At 53.5% G+C, this 21,876-nt stretch overlaps 1 long non-coding RNA gene across 1 annotated transcript; it reads right to left on the bottom strand.

Moving 5' to 3' along the window:
- Positions 1 to 13,548: 13,548 nt before the first annotated feature.
- On the bottom strand, positions 13,549 to 17,041 carry LOC132504366 (uncharacterized). The gene is made up of 3 exons (XR_009534866.1): positions 16,791 to 17,041; positions 15,742 to 16,022; positions 13,549 to 13,794 (listed from the first exon to the last, which is right to left on the bottom strand). It is a non-coding gene; the product is annotated as an uncharacterized LOC132504366 (long non-coding RNA).
- Between the last annotated feature and the right edge of the window lie 4,835 nt (positions 17,042 to 21,876).

A 21,876-nucleotide genomic window follows, 5' to 3' on the forward strand; every position in this document is an offset into this window, starting at 1 on the left:
GGGCCTGTGCAGCCCTGGCCCCGGACCACCTGCACTCTGGGGTGGGGGGCCTCCAGGGAGGCCTGTGCTGTGGTCACCAACACCTTCCTGCCCAGCGCTTACTTGACAACTCCATGACCCCTGGGTCATTACACCCGTTTCACAGATGGACAAGCTGAGGCCCAGCTCAGGGAAACGAGCCTCCTGCCCGCAGGCAGGGGTCGGGCCGGGTCAGACCTTAGGGCCTGGGCTTCTGGCACGTTCGCCCAACCCGCCCTGATGGACGGAGTGCCCACCTGCACGTGCAGGTACGGCTCTCAGTGCGGGACGTGCAGAACGAGACAAGGTTTTGGGTGGGGCACCCGGGACACTGTCTGCCACCCCGAATGCCCCTGAGGGCCTCCCAACAGGAAGTGCAGGGAGGCGGCTCCGTCCCATTGCTCCTTCTGCTTCCGGCTCCAAGGCCAGGATGGCAGCCACCGCTCTCCCACCCGGAGGGGCAAAGAGTGGGAGCTGTACCCCCTTCACCCGGGAGGGCGACCTTTCCCAGAAGCCCTGGCTGCCTGCCCGCTCTCACTGGCAGGGAGCGATTCATCAGTGCTTCTCCTGGGGGTGCGTGGACATGGGGGTGGGACGGTCCTTGCCCATCCCTGTCGCAGCCATAGGTAACCCCAGAGGTAGGGTCACCTGGGTTGAGAACCTCTGGTCTAGAGGAATCAGCACCCCTCCCTGGGGCTGGGGCAGGTGAACACCTGCAGCAAAAATGGTGTCGGTTAGAAAGAGGAGGGTAGGTGATGTGAGCATCAGGCCACAAGGGGGTGCGAAGAGCCCCTGCAGGGGCCGCTTTAGAGCAGGGGTTCTCCAGGCGGGGTGCCCAGCCAGCAGCATCGACATCACCCAGAGCCGGTAGAAATGCAGATTCTCGGGCCTGGCCCTGCCTGCTGATCAGAAGGCTGGGGGTGGGGCCTGGTGTTACCCTCCCCCCTTTCTGCGAGTGTGATACACGGGGAAGTTTGTGAACAGCTGCTTTCCAGGGGGCTCCGGAAAGCCGCCTGAGCCGGGGAATGAGCTGAAACAGAGAGGAGGAGTTGCTTGTGCAGCGATCTGAGGGAAGAGGCCGGCCGGGGGCGCGGGGGGGCCGGGGCAGGGCAGGCGCACACGTCCTGGGGTGCAATGGGCCCGCCCAGCAGAAGCCCCTGCATCCTGGAGGTTTTCCAGGAGGAGAGCGGGAAGCGCGGGGCCAGCCCACGTGGGGCGTGGGAGGCTGCTTGAAGGCACTGGCACTGGTTCCCTGCATCGTGGGAGTTACCACCGCCCCCGCTCTAGGGTGAGGCACAGACGTTCGCATATTCGGGAGAGAGCTCAGGCTCCCGCAGCTGCACACCTCCACCCCTACCTGATGCCCAGGTAGCAGAGGCAGGCTCAGGGCCCATCCTGGGATGCGTGGATGCCATGGCCAGGCAGGCAGTCTCCAGGCCAGGCCACATCCCACATCCATCTGTCCACCATCTGGTCCCTGGGCCCAGGAAGGGTCTCCGCCCGTCCTACCACACCAGATGGACTAAAGGTCCCTCCTGGGGGAACAGGCTACCTCTGCTCATCAAGGACGCCCCCCCGGGGTCCCACTTCATTCTCCAGCAGCCTGCGGGGGGGCAGGGGGCAATCCTAGGCCCTCGTGTATTTGGGGAAACAGCTCAGATAGGGTCCCCAGGTCCCCTGGGCACACAGCCCGTGGGTCAGAGCCGGCAGTGGACCGGGTCTACAAGAACCCAGACTCTCTCGTGGTGGGTGATGGTCTTACTCTCGTGTTAAAACCAAAGACCATTTTATAAAACGTTCCCGCTAATTCTGTCTCACATGAAGTAAACAGTAGACACAGAAGTGGCGCCTCTCTGTGTTCAGTCCTAAAGGACAAATTAGCAGTAAAAGTAGTGGCAGCAGGAGCTGCTCCCACCAGGGGCTGCGAACCAGGGGTCTGGGCACTGAACAAACCCATGGAAACACTCGGCTTGAGCCCATCTTTTTATAAATACACGTGCTTTCACATTCTGAAATAGTCTCATATATACAGAGAAGATGCAGGTCGAGTACAAGACTTTTTTTTTTTCTTACCTAAATTATTTGGGAGCACACTGATGACCCCGGACGCTTTTCTATATATTTCCTACGAACTAGGACTTTCTCTCAAGTCTCTGTAAAATCAAGAACTAATAGGACACATCAGACCCCACTTGGTTTCTGCATTTGTCCCAGCAACATCGTTTATTGACAGGACACAACCCAGCATCACACTCAGCTGTCCTGAGGTTTTATACTCCCCGAGCCTTGGATTTCCCTTGACCTCCATGACCTTGGGCCTCGTGAAGGTCACAGGCTGGCTGTCCTGTAGACTGTCCCTCAATGCCAGCGGCCTCAAGTGTCCCCATGGTTCCATTCCGGTTCTGCATCTCTGGTAGTAATGTCGCAGAATGATGTTATGCTCACATACAATTTTCAATTTCAAACACCTGGAGCTTTCATGTAAAATTTTGGGTCTCTATTTTCACCCCAAGCTGTGCTGGCTCTACTTGGAGAAGCTGTGGATCCCCCAGGGAGCCTGCAGCCATGGTGACAGACCCAGAGAGATCCCTCAGGAGGAGGTCAGAGGGTTCACACCACACCGGTGAGGGCACAGACCCCGGGCGAGGTCAGCCGTGGAGGCCCAGGTGCTGGCTGACCTCAGCATGACTGGGCCTTGCAGGGAAACACTCATGCCTGTGTGCATGGGTGTCAAGTATACAAAACGCATCTACACAGGGGACCCCTGGACCAGAAGGGCTCTGTTCTAGCTCCCATTTTACAGGTGGGAAAACTGAGGCTCTGGTCTTGGCTCAGGCTGTCATAACAAAAGCCACAGTGCGGGCTTGAACAGCAGTTATTTATTTCTCACAGTCCTGGAGGCTGGACGTCCAAGACCACGGTGATGGCAGATTGGGTTCCTGGTGAGAGCCTGCTCCGGGCTTGCAGACAGCACCCTCTGGCCATGTGTTCACATGGCAGAGAGGGCAAGTCTGGTCTCTTCTTCTTATAGGGACACTAAGCCCACCATGAGGGCCCCGTCCTCGTGACCTCCTCTCAGCTTATCACCTCCCAAGGTCTCATTTCCAAGTACCATCACGTCGGGGGTTAGAGCTTCAACATACGACCTTTGGGGGGACACAGACATTCAGCCCGTAACACACAGGGAGAGGGGCCCCCAGCACCGCAGCTGCCCCTCGCATGGGACCGAGGCCAGACCCAGATTCCAGCCACACCTCATCCCCTCCTGCCACCTTTCCTAGGAGCAAATTATGGGAGGTTAGGAGGCTCTGGGTGACTCACCCTAAAGAATAATCATGATGGTACAGTTACTGGTACTGTTCTGCACTTCACAGACACGAGGGACGGAATGTGCTTAGTTTCATTTTCCAGATGAGAAAACTGCGGCTCGGAGAGGAGCAGTGATTTGCTGAAGCTCGGGCACTTGGTGGGCGGGGGAGCTGGGAGTGAACCCGTGACGGTCCTGCTCTGGGGGTCCTCCTCACAGGCTGCCGTGGCCCTCCCTGGGTGGGGAGGGGGTGTGATTATGGGACAGCAGCGCGGGTGCCCCTCGTTGGAATCCCAAGGATGGTGAGCGGGTTTTCCTCCAGGGCTCTGGGGCCAGGCCAGCGCTGGGCCGGTGTCCCTCGCGACTGTGTGCCCGTGGGCCTCCCACCCCAGCTGGGCATTGGGCCCCTGCTGGCTCTGCAGCCCCTGCCCTCTCTGAGTGGACAAAGGGTGACAGGACCCCAGTGCGTCCAGAGAAACGAGAGGAAACCAGAGCAGATGGACCCCAGCACAGCCGCCTGCTCCCCTGCCTCCCCGGGCACTGGGCAGCTCGAGGCTGCGACAAGCATTCCCACCTGCCCTCCCCCGTTTCTGGGTTCTCACCCGGGCTGTCGTGGGCTGGCAGCCAGGTGGTGACCAGGGCCGCGTCTTCCTCACCCGCATGGCTGTGACGCTGGCTGTCTCTGGAGCCCCCGCCTGGCCTGGGCTTCCTTACCTGGCGGCGGCCAGTGCCAAGGGCAGGAGTCCCAGGAGGCTGAGCGGAAGCCACAGGTCACTTCTGCTGGCCTCATGCCCGCCGGCCCCCAGGGAACGGGACAGACTCCACCTCTCAGTGGGTGCCAAGTGTCAGTCCACAGTCTGAGAAACCACGTGAGATCCAAGGATTTTGCTCCTCTTGGAAAACTCAGCTGGCCACACTGCTCCCGTTCGCATGGGAGAACCAAGGGCCTGAGCCCCCCAGACTTGCTCCCCCGCAGGCGGACAGCAGGCCACCGCGTGCCTCAGGCAGAGACCTCAGCACCCTGCTGTCACCTCCCGCCCGGCTCATCAGCCCCTCTGACCCCCAGGCAAGCCACCATCCGCTCTGCCTCTTAACTGTCCTCGGCATCCGCACTGGCCACTCTCCCATCTCTTCTCCACACGGCAACCACAGACCAGATCCCTCTGGTCTCCAAACCCTCCCGTGGATCCCCTGGCCTTGGGAGTGAGTGTGAGGGCACAAAGCCAGTCCTTACCACGGCCTAGATCTGGCCCCTCGTCCCTGGCCTCCATCTCCCCTCCCGCCTTCGCTCCAGCCACCCTGACCCAGCCCCTCCCAGACCACAGCTCCTGCCTCAGGGCCTTTGCACACGCAGGCGCCTCCAGTATCACCTTTGCGGTAGCGCCTCTCTGACCACCTCCCTGGAGCCGCAAACGTCCCTCCTTCCCCGTAAACGCACCCACACCCCTTCCCTCCTTTATTCTCCATGGTACCCACTACCATCTGACCCGCTCTATAGTCAGTTTAGATACTCAGCTTGTATTTTGTCGGCTGTCTTTCCTCTCCACTAGAGTGTAAAGATTTGGCCTATTTTGTTCAACGCCGTGGTTCTGGCTTACTAAATGTTTGCTGAGTGAACAAACGAATGACAGAAATGCCGCAGGTGGACCCAGGCCCCGTGCTGGCGGCTGGGCCAGGCCTTCTTCTCCCTGAGCCATCTCAGGACTCCCTCTTCCTCCTGGCCCAGGAAGCGGCCTTTGGGAGGGCGGCCGCTCAATTTGGGTGAAAACCAGGACTGTCCGGGATGGACCTGGATGACTGGCCCCTCGTTCTAGGCCAGACCAGGAGTGCAGCGCCTGACTCGGGGGTAGACTCCCTGGGACCGAAACAAGCCCCAGTCCCAGAGCCTCTCAGTCACGACTCCCTCCTGGGGCCCGTAGTGTTTGAACCTCTCTCCGTTCAGTGTTGGTTTCAGAGGCGAGAGGTAAGCCTCTTGCGGTCAGCTATCGGGAGGCCCGGGGCTGGTGCAGCAGAGGCCGCCTGGCCGACCGCGGAGAACACCGCGAGGACCTCGAATCAGCACCAGGTGAAGACGCGAGAAGCAGCGTGACGCAGAGCAGACTCAGCAGACAGACGCCGCTCCGCAGCCTCAGGTCTCCCGGCCCTTTGTTTAGTGATAACACATGAGACATGAGTGAGTGATTCCTAAACAATGCGGCCACTCCCTGCCCGGCAGAGCCCTTGTCACAGAGACACAGGGCACAGGACGCAAAGTGCTGACCGAGCCCACAGAGGACACGGGCGGGCCCCCGAGACAGACGGCACTGCGGCATTTACTGTCAGACCCATTTCGCAGTCGCGCCCAGGACCCAACGGGTAAATGTAAGTCGGACACTCTGCAGGGGCGGGAGTCCAGGTGGGTGCAGGCTGTGGGGAAGGTGAGTAAACAGCAAGGAAAATGGGTGGTGACCGCACGCCGTGAACGAGGGGCGAGAGTTCTGGCAAGGACGGAGCCCCCAGGGGTCTGCGCGGAGCAGCCTGGGCTGAGAGCTGTCTGGGGACCGTCAGAGGGTCATGGAATGTGGAGCTCCCAGGGCCCACCCTCATCACAGTCACCGCCCAGGGAGGTGGCCACCGGCCAGGGTTGCATCACCCCAGTGAGGCCCCAGGTAGCCCCGGGCCACAGCAGTGTGGACCCTGATGCAATCCTCTGCCTGGACTCGTGTGGCCTCGCTGGCCTGCCGGCCTGGACTCTGCCCTTCCGGGGGCCCTGGCCCCCAGCGCAGCCTCCAGCTGCCCCCTGCTCCCAGGCTCCATCTAGAAGCACTTGGAGTTATTGCCTTGCGGTGCCAAGCAAGTCACTAGCGGCCTCCGAGGCTTCCTTTCCCACCTCCCAAGTGGCCCGGGGGCTGGGGAGCCAGGTGCGCGCCTGTCGGGAGCGTGGGTCCCCCAGCCAGACGCCCGTTCACGCCTGCTCTTCTCCTTGACGGTGTGACTCTGACTAATTACTCAGCTGCTTCGTATGTGAATTGGGGATAAGCGCACCTGCCCGGTGGGCCGGATTAAACGAACAACGACACCCGGAGGAGAGGAACCGGCCGGGGCACAGGTGCAATGCCAGAGCCTGCTAGTGTTACGACCGAATTTCACTGAGTCCTCGATGAACAGTTTTTCACGTGAAATCAGGATGTGTCTTAAAACTGATGGAGGATCAAAGTACAGCACAGGGACTTCCCTGGCGGTGCAGTGGTTAAGACTCCGCACTTCCACTGCAGGGGCACGGGTTCGATCCCTGGTCAGGGAACTAAGAGCCCAGGTGCCGCGCGGCGCAGCCCAAAAAAACAAAGGTACAACCCACAACATTGTGTTCTTTCTAGCAGCTCGTAAAGGAATGGGGGTCTTACTATCAGTGGCATTTAGATTTGACTGAACACAGAAGTATTACTAAGCCGGAGAGACAGGGGGTCACAGACTCCACGGAGGGGAAGCGGAGGAAGAGATCTGCGAACCGGGAGTGGGGTTAACAGTGCCTGGGCTCGGGGACCCCAGGAAGGTCCCAGGCTGCACCAGGGCACCGTAGCCCCTGGACCCCTGGCCCCTGGGGTCTCGGGGACTCCAAGATGCCAGCAGACGTCATGAGCTCTCATTCCAGAGGCAGAAGAGAGAAGTCAGTGCCGCCATCAGTAAGAGGAGGGCTGTAAGTGGGGATCACAGCGGCCGGGGTGAAGGTGGGCCTGGGGTGCTTTAGACCAGGCGGTCCCGGAGGGCCTCTTGGAGTAGGCGACATTTGAGTGAGACCTCCGTGATGAGAGGGCATGGGGGCGGTGTTCCAGGCAGAGGGAGCAGCCAAAGGCCTCAGGCGGGAGCCAGCTTGAGAGGCGGGGGAGACAGAAAGAGGCCAAAGGTCAGGGTAGCTGACCCAGGTCACCCGGCTCCAGTAGGTGGGTTTGAAGCCAGGGCCCAGGCGCGTCCAGCTGCGCTCACCACGTTGTTGGTTATAACGAAGGACAAAGAGGAGGAGGGGGGCAGCTCTGGGCGTGGGCATTTGGCAGGCAGGGGGCGGCAGGTGGCTGGGAGGGGCAGAGGGTGGCCGGCAGAGGCGCATCTCACATTCAGTCCCGTGCACCTCTGACCGTCCCCGAGGAAGGCAACGCTCAGAGCCAGGTGTCCCAAGGCCAGGTGGCCCTCCAGGCGGAAACAGGCAGCCGGGCATTGGGGGAGGAGCTGGGCGGAAATTCAAGGGTCTGTTTCTTTCTGAGCCCAGGCCCCTCCCTGTAGGATGAGATGCCCAACTGTAGGGGCGCTGGCCACACCGCAGCTCACACCTCAGGTTATTTCGCCTCCCTACTGAAACTGTTGTATTGTTTCTGACAATGTAGATTTTTTTTTTTTTTTTTTTTGCGGTACACGGGCCTCCCACTGCCGCGGCCTCTCCCGTTGCGGAGCACAGGCTCCGGACGCGCAGGCCCAGCGGCCATGGCTCACGGGCCCAGCCGCTCCGCGGCACGTGGGATCTTCCCGGACCGGGGCACGAACCCGTGTCCCCTGCATCGGCAGGTGGACTCTCAACCACTGCGCCACCAGGGAAGCCCTCTGACAATGTAGATTTGACGTTCTTTTTCACTTATCCGTACTTTATTTCAGCTCATACCTTTCTCAACAACTGTATGCTAAAATACACATGACACAAAATTTATCATTAGTGACACTGAGTACACTGCCGGTGCCCACCCTGCCCTGCACCCAGCCCCCGACCATTTTTATCCACCAGAGGGAATCTCCGTGCCCCCCAGCGGTCACCCCCAGCTCCTCACCAGCCCTCAGCCAACACGAATCGCCTTTAAGTCTCTGCATTTGCTTATTCCGGGAAGCTCATCTGGGAGGAATCCATCCGTGGATGGACATCAGGGTTGGCAACTGTGAATAACGCTGCTATGAACGTGGGTGTGTGTGTTCGCTGAGCCCTGGTTTTAGTCCTCCGGGGAGTAGACACAGAAGTCTAACACAGGCTTTACTGGGGAACCCGAGTGGGCTTCTGAGAGCACAGCAGGGTGCAGATGCTCTGTCACCCAGCCTGGGTCAGGTCTGGAAGAGTAAAACTCCCCATCCTTTCCCACTCCCCTCCACCCAGCTGTTAGGGGAACCACTGACCGAAACCACCCCCCCACCCCCGCCCTGGCCAGACCCAATAGTAACCACTTGCATGAGTTACCTTACAACGGGAGGTCCTGGTAAGGAACGTGGAACTAACAAGCTACCACCAACCGGAAGAATTCGGGAAAGGCCCAAAGGAGAGAGGAAACGCCAGTCCGTATGTCCTACCAACCTCCCAGAATCCTTCTCCCTGGAATCCATCCAGGCTGAGCGATGTGTGCGTCACCAGCAAGGACCCTGAGTCAGAGTGATTGGCCAGAGACAACCCGGAAACTAACCCCATCCCCATAAAACCCGAGACTGCGAGCCACGTGGCAGAGCCGTTCTCCTGGGGTCCATTACCCTGCTGCTCTCCGCCCGGGCGCCCCTGCCCAACAAAGTCTCCTGCTTCGTCAGCACGCGTGTCTCCTCGGACAATTCACGTTCGCGTGTCTGACAAGAGCCCACTCTCGGGCCCTGGAAGGGGTCCCCCTTCCTGCAACACAACCGCGACCCGGAAGCTGTGCCCGGGGAAGGGGTGCTGACCGGGTCTGAGCTCTAGGCTGGATCTCAGGAGTTCCAATCCACCAGCTTCCCAGACAGTCCGCTGCTCAAGAGCATAAATGCCTGTGACGGCTTTGCCCGGCGCGTGTGCAAATGTCCTGCACCCTCCATCTCCTGCAGAGGCTCTGCCGTGTCCCTGAGGGCATCTGGATTTGAGGCCCGGGGCCTGTCTTGGTCTGGGGAGGGGAAAGGGGTTCCTGCAGAAGCCCATCAGGTAGGTCCTGGAGGCTGAGCACCACCTGTTCCAGGTGAGTCCAGGGATGCCCAGGTGTGGACTCTGCAGTGTGGCTGGGCTGGACTGTTTCCTTGGGGTCACCAGCTGTGGCGGCTAGGGGTTGAGGAGTGGGAGAGTCGCCAGGAGCACAGAGCCAAGCAGATACCTGCGGGGACCCTGAGCTAATTACCTACAAAAGCCATGGAGTAGGCAAATTGATTTGGAGCCTATACCAAAGTTTATCATTTATCAAGAAGGGGAACTAGCAGGAGATAAGAGAGTGCCCTTCTGAGAGGGTTTGGGGAACCTGGTTTAGGTATTTGGTACACATGCCTGTTTGATTTCTTGCGGTCCTAAAACCCCCATCAGTCTGCGGACAGTCTGCACCCCCATCAGTCTGCGGACAAAGAATGTCGCCTGCCTTTTCAGTAAACAAGGATGTTGCGGCCACAAAGCCAACAGCCGCTGCAGCTGCACCTATGGTGCACCCTGAGGGGAATTCAGGATGCAGAAAGACAAGATACTGGCCCTAGACTGTTAAGATGCACATCAAAAAAAAAAGAGAGAGAGAGAGCACGCTTGCGAGAAGGCGAGAAGGAAGAAAAAAGAGGCACATCAAAGGAATGCTAAAGAGGAGATGTGATTTCCAACTCCTAACCCAAAGCACACACGAAGGGGCCATTGAACAGCTGTGGGCTCTCGCCCTGGGCAAGCAGAAGAATGGGGAGGGGGTAGGACTGACTTCCGCCCCTACCCCAAGCTAGAGATGCCTGGTGGCCCAGGCCCCTCAGCTTTGCTCTCCTACCTGGGCAGCGCAGAGCAGAGGTGCCTGAGGTCTCGGGAAGCGTTGCCTGCACGCATATGCATTCAGTAGGCGCTCACCCCCGCGTTCATTCACCGCAGAACTATTTGTGGAGCACTTACTCCGTTCCACATTCTGTTCCAGGCACAGGGGATGGGAGAGAACTTGAGCCCCAGGGGCAGCCCCTCCTCCACCCTGGGCCGACCTGCTGGGATATGAGCAGCCACTTCACAAAAGAGGCTGGAAGAGCGCAATTTGAGGCAGCAAAGAGATGCTCTCTGAACTGGACACTGTCCAGTAGTGAGTGCTGTCATGGGCTGGTGTTAGCAGGGAGGACCCATGGGTCAGGGGACTCTGGTGGGTGTGTAGCCCTCTGCAACCCCTCTGGAGCATAAATGGGCATATGATTTTGTAAAGTGGAAGCTCCGCATACTTTGTTACTCTGCAGTTCCACCCCTAGGTATGTTCCCCAGAGAAACTCTGGCAGGGGACAGTAGGAGACATGAATGAAAGTGTTTGTAGCAGTCTGTTCCTAACAGCAAAGATCTGGAAACAACCTACGTGTCCATCATCAGAACGGATCATGGTTCTGGGACAGATCTTACAGGGCAGTGTAAGGCGGCCGTGAGGAGAATGGGCTGCTGCTGAACAGCACAGAACGGATCTCACTGACAAAATGTTTAGTGAGAACAGCAAGGTGCAAAGGACTACAAATGCTATTGTTGAAGATGATGATTCAGAGCTATAAAATCATGATTCAGAGCTATAAAAATGAAGAGGTGTTAAAGATTTTGCTCAAGGAGGGACCCAGGCAGATGTTAGAAACTTCAAAAGAAAATAAAGAGGGGCTTCCCTGGAGTCCAGTGGTTAAGACACCTCGAGCTTCCACTGCAGGGGGCACGGGTTCCGTCTGCCCCTGGTGGCCGGGTGGGGGGGTGGGGAGCTAAGATCCCGCAGGCCCAAAGTTGCGGCCAAAAAGAAAACAAAGAAAAGAAAAAGACACCTTTATAGATAAGGAGTATTGAAGTGCATATGTAAATGGAGGAAAATCTGTATTTTTCCCCCTGGGGTGGAGGGAAGATAACTGAACCTCTGTGGATAAGAAAGAATTCCCATGTCTGTCAGTTACCTGCCATTTACAATGAGTTGTAAAACAGCTGGGAGACAACGGAAGCCCAAGTCCCCGTAGCCCTGAAGCACTGAAGCAACACGGTGTGTGGCTGACCCTTGGAATATTCTTCCATTCCTTTGCTTTCAGCCTGCCTGTGTCCTTAAACCTAAAGAGAGCAGCACACAGCGGGCAGCACACAGTTGGCTCTGGGTTTTTTATGGACTCAGCCATTCAGTGACTTTCAGTTAGTTTAATGCATTTGCATTTATGGAGTTACATTTATCCATTTACATAATGACTGATAGGGAAGGATTTGCTCTTGGCATTTTGTTTATGGCTTTCAGTTCATCTTGTGACCTCTTTTCCTTTATTGGGTTTGTTGATTTTTAAAATATTGATATGCTTTGATTCCTTTCTCTTTTGTGTAACTCTATAGGTAATTTTTTGTGTATGGTTACTTTGAGACTTACATAAAATATCATAGTTATAAAAGCCAATTTTAAGCTGATAACAACGTATGTTCAGTTGCATACAAAAGCCCTGTAGTTACCTCCCCCCTACACATATTTCTTTTTAATTGAAGTATAGTTGATTTACAATATTATATTAGTTTCAGGTGTACAACATAGTGATTCAATATTTTTATAGATTATACTCTGTTTAAAGTTATAAAATATTGAGTATATTCCCTGTGCTGTACAGTATATCCATGTAGTGTCTTTATTGCATTTGTAGTAGTTTGTACTTCTCAATCCCCCATCCCAACCTTGCCCCTCCCTACTTCCCTCTCCTCACTGGTAGCCATTAGTCTGTTCTCTGTAACTGTGTTCCTGTTTTGTTATATTCACTGGTTGGTTTTATCTTTTCGATTCCACGTATAAATGATAACATACAGTATTTGTCTTTATCTATTTCACTAAGTATAATACCTTCCAGGTCCATCCATGTGTGGCAAATAGCAAAATTTCATTCTTTTTTATGGCTGAGTAATATTGCATTTTATATGTGTATATTACATGTTCTTTATCCATTTATTTTAGATCAGCATTTAGGTGGCTTCTGTATCTTGGCTACTGTAGATAATGCTGCTATGAACATTGGGGTGCATGTATCTTTTCAAATTTATGTTTACGTTTTCTTTGGGTATACATCTGGGAGTGGAATTGCTGGATCATACAGTAGTTTTATTTTTAGTTGTTTAAGGAACCACCATAACGTTTTCAGTAGTGGCTGCACTAATTTGCATTCCCACCACACACACACACTTTATGGTATCGTCACAATTTATATCTATTCATACTGTGTACTTTTTAACACATTTATTAGTTATAGTTTAACACTTTTGTCTTGCAACTTTTAAACTAGAATTAAAAGTGATTTACCGCCACCATTACAGTGATATTCTGTATTTGTCTATATATTTACCTTCACCAACAGTTTTCTTATGCTATTGTGTTTTTTGTACACTAAGATGTCAGTTTTATAAAGCTTAAAAACAAACAAAACACAATGTCTACATATATGAATATACAAATACATACATACACATATTATATATATATGCTAAGATTGTTTTGCAAAAGCAAGGGAAGGATGTGACCTCATAGGTGTATCTTATGGACATACCTCTTCCTGAATGAAGCCAGACACAGAGACTGAGCTCTGCATGATCCTTTTTTTTTTTTTTTCCGGCCACACCATGCGGCACCCAGGATCTTAATTCCCCGACCAGGGATTGAACCCGCGCCCCCTGCAGTGGAAGCTCAGGGTCTCAACCACTGGACCGCCAGGGAAGTCCCTGTATGATCCATTTTTATAATGTTCAAGAACAGGCAACACCAATCTATGGAGAAAGAGGCCAGGGTAGTGGTTCTATTGTCAGGGGTGAAGAAGAGTGCCTGAGAGCTTTCTGGGGCCGGGCAAGAGCTGCATCTCGAGCTGCGCAGTGATTACTCAAGTGCAGACATTTGTAAGATGAATCCATATCCTTAGGGTTAGTCCACTAACTGCGTGTAAGTTACACCTCAATTAAAAGTTAAAGCAAAGGAATAGCAAACACGCAACTCAGGCACCGGCAACCTCTGACTGAGGGGTCGAGTGGACAGGATGGGAAGGAACACGGACAGAAATGGAAATTATCAGGAATGTCGCCCCTCTTTGGCATGGTTTTCAAGGTTGTTCATTCTCTGGTTATGCCTTCCATGTGTGCTACAGATATTATTTTGTATGTATTGAATGGTAACAAAGATTTTCAAAGTAAACATATAGGGATGTCCAATAACAATAACTACTTTTTTATATCTCTTATGCAGTATTTCTTTCCATTTGTCGTGAAAAAATTCAAGCTTAGAAAAGAAAATAGTTCAATGGGCAGCACATACACAGCACCTAAATTTAATTATTGTTAGCATTTTGCCATATTGCTTCACTTATTTTGGGTCTTGCTGAAGTAATTTTAGAGTAAAGTAGACCTCCTTGTTTCATTCCTACTGCATTTTGTAAGAAGTAGACTTGCTTTTTCTGGATCAATTAAGGTGTTACATTTCTTGGAAAACATAATTTGGTTAATCAGGAGCCTTCATTGTCTTAATGCAAAAAAGTTCCAAGTGCAGTGATTTCCAAGGAGCTAAGTTTTGACGTTTGTTCGATAAATGTTTCCAGAGTATCTGGTAAGAGCAAGATACTGTGTATTAGGTGCTGTGAAAGAAATCCAGTTGAGAAAACCATAACCCGAAAAGATGCGTGCACCTCAATGTTCACTGCAGCACTATTTACAATAGCCAAGACATGGAAGCAACCTAAATGTCCATCAACAGATGAATGGATAAAGAAGATGTGCTACGTATATACAATGGAATATTACTCAGCCATACAAAAGAATGAAATAATGCCATTTGCAGCAACATGGATGGACCTAGAGATTATCATACTAAGTGAAATAAGTCAGACAAGGAAAAACAAATATCAAGTGATACTACCCATATGTGGAATCTAATTTAAAAAAAAAGAGAAAAGGAAAAAATGAACTTAGTTAAAAAACAGAAACGGAGTTACAGATCTCAAAAACAAACTTACGGTTACCAAAGGGGAAACATGGTTGGGGAGGGATGAATCAGAAGCCTGGGATGAACAGACACACACTACTATATATAAGATAGATAACCAACAAGGACCTACTGTATAGCACAGGGAACTTCAGAAGCCTGGGATGAACAGACACACACTACTATACATAAGATAGATAACCAACAAGGACCTACTGTAGAGCACAGAGAACTCTACTCAATATTCTGTGGTGACCTATGAGAAAAGAATCTAAAAAAGAATGAATATGTGTACATGTATAACTGAATCACTTTGCTGTACACCTGACACTAACACAACATTGTCAATCAACTAGACTCCAATAAAATAAAATTTTACAAAAGAAAGAAAGAAATCCAGTGGCATGAGACTTGGTCCTTGCTTTCACAATTTGGAAAGTAAAATAAAATATTTACACATATACCCCCCTCAATTTTTTAAAATAAAGTAACATAATGACATATTACTCCTAAGTACCTTGTATGAGAATACAGATATTTTAATATGTCAATTATACGTCAGTTAAAAAGAAAAGGATCATTTTCCTGCATGACAGCGACAGCACTGTCACACTCCCCAAATGAACAATAATGCCCTGATGTCATCTCCTACGTGACCATATTCAAAGTTGCCCCTTGTCTCCCCAAATATCTTTACAGTGGATTTGTCCAATCAGTCCTGGTCCAGAACCACGGTTGCATTTGTAAATCTCGTTTAATCTACAGCAGACCCCTATTTTCCCCATGCCCTTAACCTGATGAGCAACTGGGATTGATTGTCCCAAGACAGGTACTTTATTTTTTTTGTTTAATTTTTATTTTATATTGGATTATAGTTGATTTACAAAGTTGTGTTAGTTGCAGGTGTAACATATGTGGTTACTACAGAATGCTGAGTATAGTTCCCTGTGCTATTCAGCATGTCCTTGTTGGTTATCCATTTTATGTATAGTAGTGTGTATATGTCAATCCCAAACTCCTAATTTACCCCCACTTTTCCCCTTTGGTAACCACAAGATTTTTTTTTGGAAGTCTGTGAGTCTGTTTCTGTTTTGTAAATAAGTTCATTTGTGTCATTTTTTAGATTCCACATATGTGATGTCATATGATGTTTGTCCCAGACAGGTACTTTAGACAAGGCAGACCAGGTGAAGTGATGGAGACGGAGTGAGCAGGCGTGGCTTTGCTTTAAGTGGTCAGGGACGCTCTGGGAGGAGGGGCCACCTGGGCTGACCCAAGAGCCAGCCGCGCAAAGTTCTAGGGTGAGAGTGTGCCCAGCAGGGGCAAGGCACAGGCTCAGCATGTTTGAGGTGGAGCGTGGAGGCCAGAGTGGGCGGGCAGGCGAGCTGGAGGAAGGGCTGGAGGCGCAGTCAGAGGAGCCGGGGAAGCAGGTCACGAGGAGCAAGCGAGCCAGTGGACGAAGGCTGCCACAGACGTGCCAGCTAGATGACCGCCCGTGTCTGTGAATCACCGGCTGGGCATGTGCGACGTGCTGGGCACTGCACTGAGCGTTTGGTGCGGTCAACCCACCCGATCCCCACGACAGCCCCGTGAGTTCCCGACTATCCCTCAGGACCCGCCAGGCTCTGCAGCAGTAACAAACTGCTCCGAAAAGCTCCGCCACTCGAAACCCTGCAGGTTTATGTCTTGCTCCTGCTATGTGGTGATCCATCCCAGGGTTGGTGACGGGCTCCAGAATGAACGTGGGACCGTCTGGCGTTGCCATACCAGGGGGAGCTCAGGAGGGGCCGTTGGGAGCTCCACTCCGGAAGCTTCTACTGACAGCTCATCCGTCAGAACTGACCGCACGGCTCTAACCACAAGAAGGACAGGAAGTTTCTCCCCACCGGGCGCCCAGAAGCTGGGAACCCGGAAATATCCTAGTAGCATTGTGGCCCCATTTTACAGATGAGAAAACTAGTTTAAAAAAGATCAAAGTAAGTTGCCCCAGGCCTCACACCTGGTTACTGGCAAGGCAGGGAGAGCTGGCCTGGACTTGGGCTTTGATGGCAGAGGCCGGGGCACAAGGATGCCGATGGGCGTGGTGGCTGTGGCTGTTCCTCCTGCCCCGTGACACAGGGCACAACCGTTTTGCCCGTCTGCCTCCGAAGGCTGGAATCTGCCTCCGGACACTTGCTTCCTAGCCCGGAGGTGCCCCAAGTCCCCGGCGGGCTGTGCAGCTGGTGGTGAGGGCTGGGACCGGGACCCCGGGCCTCCAATTCCCCCCCGAGAGGCGTGTCCTGCACATGCTCGGTGCCCCACACCCAGACCAGGCTCTGGGCCCTGGAGGCTGCGTCGCCCAGGGGCCTCTGGCTTTTCCTGGGTTTGGCCCAGCAGAGGCCCTTAGTCCCCGATCCTCCACAGCGGTGAGTTCTATGACCACCTCCCACCCGGGCCCTCCACCCAGCTCCAGCAGCCCCTGCGGGCCTGGCGAAGCCCCAGGTTCCCACAGCCCTGTGACTCCCTTCATTAACGTCCAGTGAGACCCTGCGGAGTGGAATTCTGTCTCCGGTCAGGATATTGACTGATAATGGTCACTTCACCAGGGAGGTCTGGGAGGTTAGGCAGGGACCACTCACACAACAACTTCGACTGAGGGCTGCCTGAGGGCCAGGTACCATCTGAGTTTCTGGAAAATCCCTTCCGTCATGGAGTTCCCGTTCCACTGAGAGACAGACAAGAAACGCCATTAAATGAGGTCTGTTAGAAGGTGCTGGGTTTCCTAGACGGAACAAAAATAGGGAAGGGGCGCGAGTGTGCGGGAAGGGTCATAACTCTAAACAGGGAGGTCGGGATCCGGGGTGGGGGGCAGGCTGGGCGACACGGATCCCTCCCCACAGAGCAAACAGCACGTGCAAAGGCCCTGGGGCAGGGCGATGGGTGCCCTGTGTGTTCAGGGGGAGCACGGAGGCCAGAAGCGGGAGGCAAGCGTGTCCAGCCTGGAGCGTGAGGACCTGGGCGTCCTTGGAGAGGAGCTGCAGGCTCTGGCTTGGACTTTCCAGAGCTGTGAGCCTGCACAGGTGAGAAGAGACTGTGGTGGACCCCGGCTAGAGGCCGGGGATGCGGCCCAGGAGGGAGATTCTGGTGGCAGAGGCCAGCACCTCCCACCTGGATTAGGTGCTGTACTGGGCTGCATGGTGTCCCCACAATTCATGTCCACCGGGGACCTCAGAATGTGACCTTGGACTTCCCTGTTGGCACAGTGGTTGAGGGTCCACCTGCCGGTGCAAGGGGCGCGGGTTCGATCCCTGGTCCCAGAGGATCCCGCGTGCGGCGGAGCAGCTGGGCCCGTGCGCCAGGGCTGCCGGGCCTGCACTCTGGAGCCCGTGGGCTGCAGCTGGTGAGCCGCCTGCCGCAACTGCTGAGGCCTGTGTGCCTGGAGCCCGAGCTCCGGGGTGGGAGGGGCCCCGCGGTGGGGGGCATGCGCGCCCAGAGGGGATGGGCCCCACCCCCACCCCCGCCCCCCGTTCACCGCGGCTGCAGAGCGCCCCCGTGCAGCCAAAAATAAATAAATAAATTAAATAAGTTAGGGCTTCCTTGGTGGCGCAGTGGTTGAGAGTCCGCCTGCCGATGCAGGGGACACGGGTTCGTGCCCCGGTCTGGGAGGATCCCACATGCCGCGGAGCGCCTGGGCCCGTGAGCCATGGCCGCTGAGCCTGCGCGTCCGGAGCCTGTGCTCCGCAACGGAAGAGGCCACAACAGTGAGAGGCCCGCGTACTGCAAAAAAAAAAAAAAAAAAAGGTCCACTAACTGATGGATTAAAAAAATGTGGTCTAGGGACTTCCCTGGTGGTGCAGTGGTTAAGAATCCGGCTGCCAACGCAGGGGACATGGGTTCAACCCCTGGTCCAGGAAGATCCCACATGCCGCGGAGCAGCTAAGCCTGTGCGCCACAACTAGTGAGCCTGTGCGCCACAACTAGTGAGCCTGTGCACTAGAGCCCGCGAGCCACAACTACTGAGCCCACGTGCCACAACTACTGAAGCCCGCCTGCCTAGAGCCCGTGCTCCACAACAAGAGAAGCCACCGCAATGAGAACCCTACACACCACGACGAAGAGTAGCCCCCGCTCGCTGCAACTAGAGAAAGCCTGCGCCCAGCAAGGAAGACCCAACACAGACAAAAATCAATCAATCAACAAATATATATTTTTTAATAAATAAATAAAAATTTTAAAATGTGGTCTATCTGAGCAATGGAGTATCATTCAGCAAGAAGAAGAAATGAAGCGCCAATACATGTTACGGTGTAGATGAACCTTGAAAACAACATGCTGAGTGAAAGCAGCCAGACACAAACAAACCAGAAAGTAAATAAATAAAGAAGGAAAAAAAAGAAATAGAAATAAGTCAGACACAAGAGGCCACACATCGTATGATTCCACTCATACAAAATGTTCAGAACGGGCAAATCCAGAGAGACAGACTAGTGGTCACCCGGGGCTGGGGGAGAGGGAGCCTGTCAGTGGGTGTGGGGTTTCTTGCTGGGGTGCTGAAAATGTTCTGAGATGCGATAGTGGTGATGGTTGCACAACTCAGCATGCTAAAAATCCGCTGGAGTGTACGCTTTAACATCCTGAATGTTATGGTGTGTGAATTATAACGTAAATTTTTTTTAAATGAAGACAAATGCAATAAAGACATTAAAAAAAAAAGAAAAATGGAGTACTGCCTGACCCGCTTGCCTCCGGGTGCAGAGATTGGAAAAGCAGCCTGGGGTGGGTGGACGTCGAAGGCGCCACCGCTGTGCACTGTCCGCAAGACAGGCTGACCTGCGTGGATGCTGGTCCACAGCCGGGCTCCAGGACCTGCCAGGGTGTGGCTCTGGGCCAGCCAGGCCCCTCCTTCCTCACCTGTAGAATGGGGAAGGTAATGGTGCCCACCTGGGGCCGGGGGTGAGGAGGCAGTGGGTGGGTTTCCGAGGAGCCCTAAGAGCAGGGCCTGGACGGGGCGCTGTGTTACCCGTCCATCCACAGAGCCCTCGGAGCGCCTGTCCCCAAGCCAGAGCCCCTCGAGATATTTTTTTCTGAGGTGCGATTCACAAAACACAAAATTACCCACCTTAAAGTGAACAATTTAGGGGCGTTTAGCATGTCGACAATGCTGTGCGACCACCACCTCTGTCTAGTTCCAAAACATTGCATCACCCTGAAATAAGCCCCACCCCCATTAGCAGCCCCTCCCTCTCCCCTCCTCCTCCAGGCCCTGGCAACCATATCTGCAGCTTCATCTCTTCCAGGTGTTTCGTATAAATGGACCACTCGCGATACGGGACCTTAGACTTTCCCTCACTTGAGGCTGCTGGGAGATGAGAAAATAAAAGTATGTCTCCACATGGTTACATGAATTGTCCTTTTCAAAAAAATTCTAAACAAACCCCAGATGCACTGCTTGGATGAATCTTAGTTTGTGGTGCGCTGTCACCATCAGCTGGACTTATTTATAACATAAAAATGCGTGCGTTCACCAACCCACCAAAGAACTAGAGTATCAATGATAACTCCCACCCGCCTCTGTGCCCCACACCTTCTCGTCCCTCCCAGGGACCACTGAGTTTTGTGCTGTCACCTCACCTTTGTTGGATGGTAGTTTTAACACAAATGAACAATCACCCAGATGTTCATCCCACACGCATCACAATGTCACGTTGCGTTTTAACTGTTTTCAGCTTTGTTGAAAGGGTGTCACGTTATAGGTCATCTTCTGGGACTCATTTTTCCCCACTGCATATTATGTCGGTAAAAAGCATCTTTGTTGTTGCAGGAAGTTGGCATCTGTTCTTTTTTTTCCACTACGGGGCAATATTCCATTGCAGAAACAGATTATAGCAGAGGTTTGGGGAGGGGAGGGTTCAGTATTTTTCCTTTTATAGAGACTACTGCTGTCATAAAAACGAACGAAATTGGGTCATTTGTAGAGACATGGATGGATCTAGAGACTGTCATACAGAGTGAAGTTAAGTCAGAAAGAGAAAAACAAATATCGTATATTAATACACATATGTGGAACCTAGAAAAATGGTACAGATGAACCGGTTTGCAGGGCAGAAATACAGACACAGATGTAGAGAACAAACGTATGGACACCAAGCGGGGAAAGGGACAGGGGGTGGGGGAGTGGTGTGATGAATTGGGAGATGGGGATTGACATACATACACTAATATATATAAAATGGATAACTAATAAGAACCTGCTGTATAAAAAAATTAAATTTAAAAATTAAAAAAATTCAAAAAAAAGGCTACTGCTGTAAACATCATAGGTTGTCCTCTGTGAGCGTGTGTGTGTGTGTGTGTGTGTGTGTGTGTGTGTGTCTGTGTGTCTGTGTGTCTGTGTGTCCAGGGCACAGGCCTGGAGGGGGCTCAGCAGGGACAGAAACAAGAACAGGCTCCCACAGCAGAGAGGAGAGGAGGGTCTCCGGGGATGGATGGGAAGGTGGATGCCTGGACTCGCCCAGCCCCGGTGCCCCATTCATTTGCTCATTCATTCATTCTTTCAACAATAGCGAACTGGGGACTTTCCTGGTGGCGCAGTGGTTAAGACTCTGCGCTCCCAATGCAGGGGGGCTGGCGTTCCATCCCTGGTCGGGGAACTAGATCCCACATGCCACAACTAAGAGTTCTCAGGCCACAACTAAGGAGCCCTCGAGCCACAACTAAGACCCAGCACAACCAAATAAATAAATAACAATAACGAATTGAAGGTTTCCTAAGTCCCTTTTAGGCTAGTAACAAATTCAAGCTCCCTGTTTTGGAGCTTCCACAGAGGTGGAGGGAACTAGAAAAGAAATTCACAAGGAGAGTTCCCATAAGGATAAGTGAGGAAGGACATGAAGTGGGGCTGAGGAGTTCTTAATTTTTTTAATCTTAAGCACTTTGGAGAGGGTGAATGGTAAATTTCTGCTGGAGGTGAGAGAAATAAGGTTGTAAGTGTGTCTCCCATCCCCCTTCCCAGACCCCTGACTGTGCTCCTTGGCCCACAGTCCCCTTTGTTAGAATGCCAGAGGGGCCCGGCTTCTTTGGATGGAACGGCAGTCAGGGAAAGCCTCTGGAGGAGATGGCTGGCTGGAGCCAGCCTTTTGACCAGCTGGTCAGTGCAAAGGCCCTGCAGCTGGGGTAGGTCGAGTGGGGCTGGATGAGGGAGGCGAAGAGGGAAGAAGATAGCAATGCCCCGAGCACTGCGCCCACCAGGAGGCCCCAGGCCCCAGGCAGTGGCTTAGACCAGGGCGTGGCCAGGCCTGGAACTGGCAGAGGAGGACAGCAGGTTGTGGGGGGGGGGGGAGCATGCACGTCATCGGAAGACACACCTGGCTGCCCCTTGAGACGGGGACTAGAGGGAGGGCAGGACGCCGCGGGATTCTGGAGTTGCGGCCCAGGCGCTTAGAGGAAACCCCAAGTCCTGAGCCTTGCTCCAGGCCTGGCAGGGGCTTCTGCACACCTGACAGGGCTCCTAACTCTCCGTCGTCCATCAGCAGGGTGGCGGTGGTCCGTGTCAGGCTGAGTCACCCACCTGGCAGGATGCAAAGGCCTCGGGGCACTCTGCTTTGACTTCTGCAAGAAGCAGCAGCTGCAGGCTCTGGGCCAACTTGGTTCTCACTCAGGAGCTGCCGACTTCAAGGGCTGGAGCCCTCTGGGGCTGGGAAAATGCGGGCTAAAGCTCGGCGCCCT

This window comes from Lagenorhynchus albirostris, chromosome 14 (assembly GCF_949774975.1).
Source record: "Lagenorhynchus albirostris chromosome 14, mLagAlb1.1, whole genome shotgun sequence".
Classification (NCBI taxonomy): Eukaryota; Metazoa; Chordata; class Mammalia; order Artiodactyla; family Delphinidae; genus Lagenorhynchus; species Lagenorhynchus albirostris.